Source organism: Elephas maximus, chromosome 8 (genome assembly GCF_024166365.1).
Source record: "Elephas maximus indicus isolate mEleMax1 chromosome 8, mEleMax1 primary haplotype, whole genome shotgun sequence".
Classification (NCBI taxonomy): domain Eukaryota; kingdom Metazoa; phylum Chordata; class Mammalia; order Proboscidea; family Elephantidae; genus Elephas; species Elephas maximus.
The window spans coordinates 20,210,299-20,217,018 of NC_064826.1; positions in this window are offsets into that span (position 1 = coordinate 20,210,299).

Sequence of the window (6,720 nt, forward strand, 5' to 3'; positions counted from 1 at the left end):
CCACATTCTCTATGCTCAAGGACAGGGAGTAATGGCTCTAATATTATTTCCTAAATCAGGACTAAGCCCTGGTGAACCCAAGAAGAGGTGGAGGTAGAGGGTCATAAGGACATGAAGTGGGTGTGGCCTGAAAGGCAGGTGATGGGGGAGTCTTAAGGAGGGACTGATTGGAAGTGTCAAAGGCTCAGGATAATTTGAATATGAGGACTGAGAATTGACCATGGCTTTGGCAGGCTGGAGGTTGTGGTTTCAGTGCAGTGATGGGGACAAGATCCTGACTGGTGTGGACTAGAAAGACCAAGGCGAAGGCTTGGGAGGGAGAAATGGAAATGCCATCGGTGGGTTTTTCCTATAAAAGGCACCAGAGAATTAAAATAGTAGCTAGAAGAGGACTTTTGTTTGATTATTATTTTTTTGTTTCAAGATAAAAGATATTGCCACAAGATGCCTACGTGGTGCAAACAGTTTGCACTCAGCTGGTAACCAGAAGGTTGATGGTTCGAACCCACCCAGCAGCACCTAGAAGAACTGGCCTGGTGATCTGCTTCCGAAAAGATTATTGCCAAATCAACTCTGTAACAGTCAGGGTCTCTTCAAAAGCACACACCAACAATACAGCAAAAACAAAATCAACAACAAAGAGGGAAATTGTTCACCTTACCAAAAAAACCAAAAAGCTATTGCCCATTGTTTTTATGCCAATGAGAAGTGGTGAAAAGTGATGATCCCAAAGAGAAAAGGGTTAACTGCAGGAGCAACAAATTTGAGTAGAAAAGGGGGAAATGTCAGTGGACCAGGTGTCCTTGGCGTGGCCATAGAGACACAAAACGGGTGAAAGCGAAAGAAGCTTTATTTGGTTGGTCAAGCAAAGGAGCACACCAGGACTTATGTTGCCAAGATGGCTCCCTGAGCAATGGCTGAAACAGTATTTATTAGGGGAAGGGTCCTGGGGAAAAGAGCAAGGTCGTTGATTGGTCTGGCCCAAAAAAGACGTTCCTGCGATGGTCCTTCCTCAGTCCAAAAGGGAAGAGTCTCTCAAACTGGATCTTAGCCTCAGACCCCTTGCTTCTGAAAGTCTTCCCCTAGTCTTGGGCCATTAAAGTTTGGTTCTGTCGTGCGAAAGAAAAGTTCCGGGGTCACCCAGAGTACGGGGTTGATGGTTCTGCACTGTCCGAGGGGCCAAATTTGGTCTTAACTGGTTCTGTGGTCTGCAGACCCCAGCCTCTTGTTTTTCTTATCTTGGGCAGGAAGTTGGCCTATTGCCTAAAAAACATCTGGAGAAACCAGTTAGAAGGCGAGGTGGCTCAAGATACTCTACTTACAAGTGGGGGTTGGTGATGGTGCCCAGAGACTGGGGTCTTAGAATGTTATCAAGGGCAAAGGTGGTGTGGCTGGTCTTACTCCTGAGAGGGTCACAGAAAGAACCCCTCTCTCCTCCTCAGAGCAGACAGCTGAGGTCTGGACGTGAGCCCAGGAACCTCTCTTCTCTGATGCTGCAGAGCTCCTGGGTCTACTCAGTGAAGCCTGCTCTGCCCTGGGCTGGGTGTGTTCTCTGAGACAGCAGAATACCTCATGGTTGAAGCCGGTTCCAGTCAGATTGTTTTTACTTTATTTTGGAGCACCCATATGCCTTATCTAGAGTCATCAACTTTTCACGTTTTGCCACATTTGTTTTATAATTCTCTTTATGTATACATTATACAAAAAAAAAAAAAGTTGCGTGTGTGTATGTATATAAAACATACATATATATATATATAGTCCCTGAGCGGTGCAAGCAGTTTGTGCTCAGCTACTAAGTTGATGGTTCAAACCCATCCAGTGGTGCCTTGGAAAAAAGGGCTGGAGATCTGCATGCACAAAGAAAAGAACCTATGGAGCTCAGTTCTACCCTAACACACAGGAGTCACCATGAGGCAGAATTGACTTGACAGCAGTGGGTTTGGCCATCGAGTTGGTTCCGACTCATAGTGACCCTATAGGACAGAGTAGAACTGCCCCATAGAGTTTCCAAGGAGTGCTTGGTGGATTTGAACTGCCGACCTCTTGGTTGGCAGCTGTAGCACTTAACCACTACTCCACCAGGGTTTCCGGGTTTGGCGTATATATATATATATACACACACATATACGTATATATATACACATATATATATGTATATATATATATAAACCAAACCAAACCCGTTGCTGTCCAGTCAATTCTTACTCATAGTGACCCTATAAGACAGAGTTGAACTGCCCCATAGAGTTTCCAGAGAGTGCCTGACAGATATGAACTGCCAAACTTTTGGTTAGCAGCCATAGCACTTAACCCCTATGCCGCTAGGGTTTCCAACATATATATATATACGTATATATGTATATATATATATGGAGCCCTGGTGGCACAGTGGTTAAAGCCCTCAGCTGCTAACCAAAAGGTCTGCAATTTGAATCCACCAGCCACTCCAAAGCAGAAGGATGTGGCAGTCTGCTTCCGTAGAGATTTATAGCCATGGAAACCCAGTGGTGTAGATATACTCTGTCCTGCAGGGTCACTAGGAACTGAAATCAACTTGATGGAAATGGATAGGGTATATATATATATATATACACATATATATACATATATATATATACATATATATGTATATATATGTGTATATATATATATACTTTTTTCTGAATCATTTGGGAGTAGGTTATGCGTCTCATTCCCCTTTATACTCCTTAATACATCAGTGTCTTTCCTAAGAACAAAGATATTCTCTTACATAACCATAGTACAGTTATCAAATACATGAAAATTTACACTGATGCAGTACTTTTATTTAACCTATAATCTATATTCTAATTTTGTCAATAGTTCCAGTAATGTCCTTGAAAGGTTTTTTTTTTTTTTCCTGGCAGTGGATATAATCCAGGATGACATTTACATTTAGTTGTCATATCTATTTCATCTCCTTCAATCTGTAATGTGTCTGGGGCTTTTTTTGTTTTCATGACATTTTTTAACAGGCCATTTATTTACAGAATGTCCCTTAATTTGGGGTGTGTCTGATGCTTCTTTGTGATTAGATTCAGGTGATGCATTTTGAGGTGGCATATTATGTAACCGGAGACACGTGATGTCTTTTTGCCCCCCAAGGTGTTGTTAGTTTTAATCATTTGTTTAAGGTGTTATCCAATTTGTCTACATTTGGTTATTATGCATCCCTTTGTAATTAATAAGCTGCACATTGGGAGATAGCTTGAGACTACAGAACTACCTGTTCCTAAGCAAACCCCTGCTGGGATCAAGGCCCAAAGCTTTCTAACCAACACATCTTATGTTTGGTATGAAAAATGCAGCCTTGTCCTTTTGCATTGAAAAGAAAAGAAATTTTTTGCCTCCTAAATCAGGTTAGCCAGGGGCTCAGCCTTCCAACAGGGTGGCAACACAGAGCTTTACTTTCTCTCTAACTGAAGGCTAGGGACAGTCTGTCTGATATGGCCAGAGGGCAATTGGAGCTTTGAGTAGGGACTGGGGAGGGCGGGGGAGGAGTAGGTGCTCCCCCCTTGACAAGCTCTTCTTTGTTTTCTTTATAAGAAGGTTTTTCCAACTTTTCTCTCTCTAGCTCAGACTTTTCACAGCTCTGTGCCTACATTTCCAGCACCCTTCTGGATGTTTCCATTTGGTGTCTTATTGTCACTTCAAATTCAATATGACCAAAAGTCACTTCCTGTTTCTGTCAGTGTTGTCATAACTATCTCAGTCACTCCGGCTGGAAACCACAGAGTTCTCATTGATGTCTGATGTCTCTCTCTCCTTTCCCTCAGTCCGTCTCCATACTGGTTGCCTCACCCCTCTCAGGTCTCTCGCAAGCTGTTGTTTCCTTTTCAATGGCTACTGCCCCTACCCTAGCCCTGGGTCTCTTATCCTCTGTCTAGATTGCTGTCCGGAATGGTTCTGCCTTGCAGACTCGACCCTGCCTAACCATCCTGTGGAAACCCTGGTGGCATAGTAGTTAAGTGCTACAGCTGCTAACCAAAGGGTTGGCAGTTCAAATCCGCGAGGCACTCCTTGGAAACTCTATGGGGCAATTCTGCTCTGTCCTATAGGGTCTCTATGAGTCGGAATCGACTCAATGGCACTGGGTTTGGTTTTGGTTTTAACCATCCTGCATAGAGCCCTGGTGGGACAGTCGTTAAGAGCTTGGCTGCTAACCAAAAGGTCAGCAGTTGGAATCCACCAGCCGCTCCTTGGAAACCCTATGGGGCAGTTCTCCTCTGTTCTGTAGGTCACAAACCATCCTGCCTACAATCCTGCCAGACGAATCTCTCTAAAATGCTGCTTCTATCAAGCTACCACAGTTCTCAAAATTCTTCAACAACTCCTCATTACCTACAAAATTGGGGCTTTCCCGGTCTGGTTTCAACTAAGCTTTGTAAATCTAAATCCTGTGAGAAGAGTCTTGCTCCAGCCAGGTTGGTCTATGCGTAGACTTCCTGAACAAACCGAGCTGGCTCTAGCCTCCATGCTTGTGCCTCTCCCAGGTGTGAAATGTCCATCCTTGTCTCTCTCCCTGTGTAGACCAAACCTACCCTTCAAGACCCAGCTCTAATCTCAACTTCATGCCAGCTCACATGATTCACTGCTCTGAACTCCTATAGTATTCACTGCCTGTAGCACACAGGCATTTATTTCTTGCTCAATTACCATCTTGCAATGTCTCTGCTCTACCATAGTGGTTAAGAATGTGGGCTCTGAAAAACAAAACAAAACAATGTGGGCTCTGCATTAAGACTAGCAGAAGGGGATGGTGCCTGACTACCATTACTGAACGTTTTGATTGTCAAAGGGAAAAATTAATAACAGACATCTTACCTTGATTTCTAACGTTTTCTTTACCCAGGAAACCAATATTCGCTGCAAAGAAATTCCTGACAAAAATTCATCTTTCCAGCAGCTTTTCTTTTACCCAATCTTATTTTTTTTTAATAATTTTTACTGTGCTTTAAGTGAAAGTTTACAAATCAAGTCAGTCTGTCACATACAATCTTATATACACCTTACTACGTACTCCTATTTACTCTCCCCCTAATGAGTCAGCCTGCTCCCTCCTTCCAGTCTCTCCTTTCGTGACCGTTCTGCCAGTTTCTAACCCTCTCTACCCTCCCATCTCCCCTCCAGACAGGAGATGCCAACACAGTCTCAAGTGTCCACCTGATACAAGTAGCTCACTCTTCATCAGCATCTCTCTCCAACCCATTGTCCAGTCCCTTCCATGTCCGATGAGTTGTCTTCGGGAATGGTTCCTGTCCTGGGCCAACAGAAGGCTTGGGGACCATGACCACTGGGATTCTTCTAGTCTCAGTCAGACCATTAAGTCTGGTCTTTTTATGAGAATTTGGGGTCTGCATCCCACTGATCTCCTGCTCCCTCAGGGGTTCTCTGTTGTGCTCCCTGTCAGGGCAGTCATCGGTTGTGGCCAGGCACCATCTAGTTCTTCTGGTCTCAGGATGATGTAAGTCTCTGGTTCATGTGGCCCTTTCTGTCTCTTGGGCTCATAGTTATCGTGTGACCTTGGTGTTCTTCATTCTCCTTTGAGCCAGGTGGGTTGAGACCAATTGTACCCAATCTTATTTTGCAAATTTTTTTTTTTTTTCCCTGCTCCAAGCCAGGCTTACTACACTTAAATTTCAAAAGATACGGCTGGAGAGCCAGAGGACATCTTGTGACCTCATATCAGTTGATCTTAGTAAAAGGCAGAAGTTAAGATATTCTCAGAATCAGAGGTAAAGGGTTAGGGCATTTAAGTGTTGGTGGCATTAGGGACTGGTGGCTTGGGCTTCCCTGCTGGGGACACTGCTCAGGGCACCCTATCCCTGGGATCTGTCACTGGAGAGCACACCTGCTGGTTTTTGTTCTTCAAATTCCTGTTTTCCTAATTCCAGGTCTGGTCTAGGTGTGATTTACCCCCAAACCCTCAAAAGACATTCTTTCTTTAGCCATGTTAAAAAACAGTTGTCTACAGCTCATTGTGACCCCATGTGTGTCAGAGTAGAACTATGCTCCATGTAGTTTTTAACAGCTGTTTTGGGGAAGTAGATTGCTAGGCCTTTCTTCAAAGGTGCCTCTAGATGGGCTCAAACTGCCAACCTTTCCATTAGCAGCCAAGTGCCTTAACCGTCTGCACTACCCAGGGACTCCTTAGCCAAGTTGCAAACCATTAATTCACTTATAACCCCTTTTAGTTCTAAATCTGCCTCTACTAAACCTTTGAATGGTCTTGAGGGTTTCTGAAGTCTCCCTCAGCAACACATTTATAAGCCTGTTTGAAGGGGAAATGCTTTTGCAGCTGGTTGAATGGGTTCGTTTTAATTTCTCTGGGAAGGTAAGTATCTCCAAGTTCTAAAGACACTCTGTGGGTGTACACTGCCCATAGCCTTCCATTACTGCTTATAGCTTCTATGTCTACTTAGCATATCATCCCATCCATTCATTCAACAAGCGTTCATTGACCTACATTCATTGACTACTCTGGGTCAGGCATTGTGCTAGGTGTTGGAGATAGAAGAGTAGGCAAAGGAGAGACTGTTCTACCCTCCAGAGCTACAACATAGTGGACAAAAGATGGCCACAAGGCAATTAGATTGACTTTTCCAATGAACATGCCAGATTGGGACATTCAATTGAGTGCTTTCCTCCCAAAGTTACAACAGGAATTGATACTGCATCCGCATTTTCCCCCAAGGA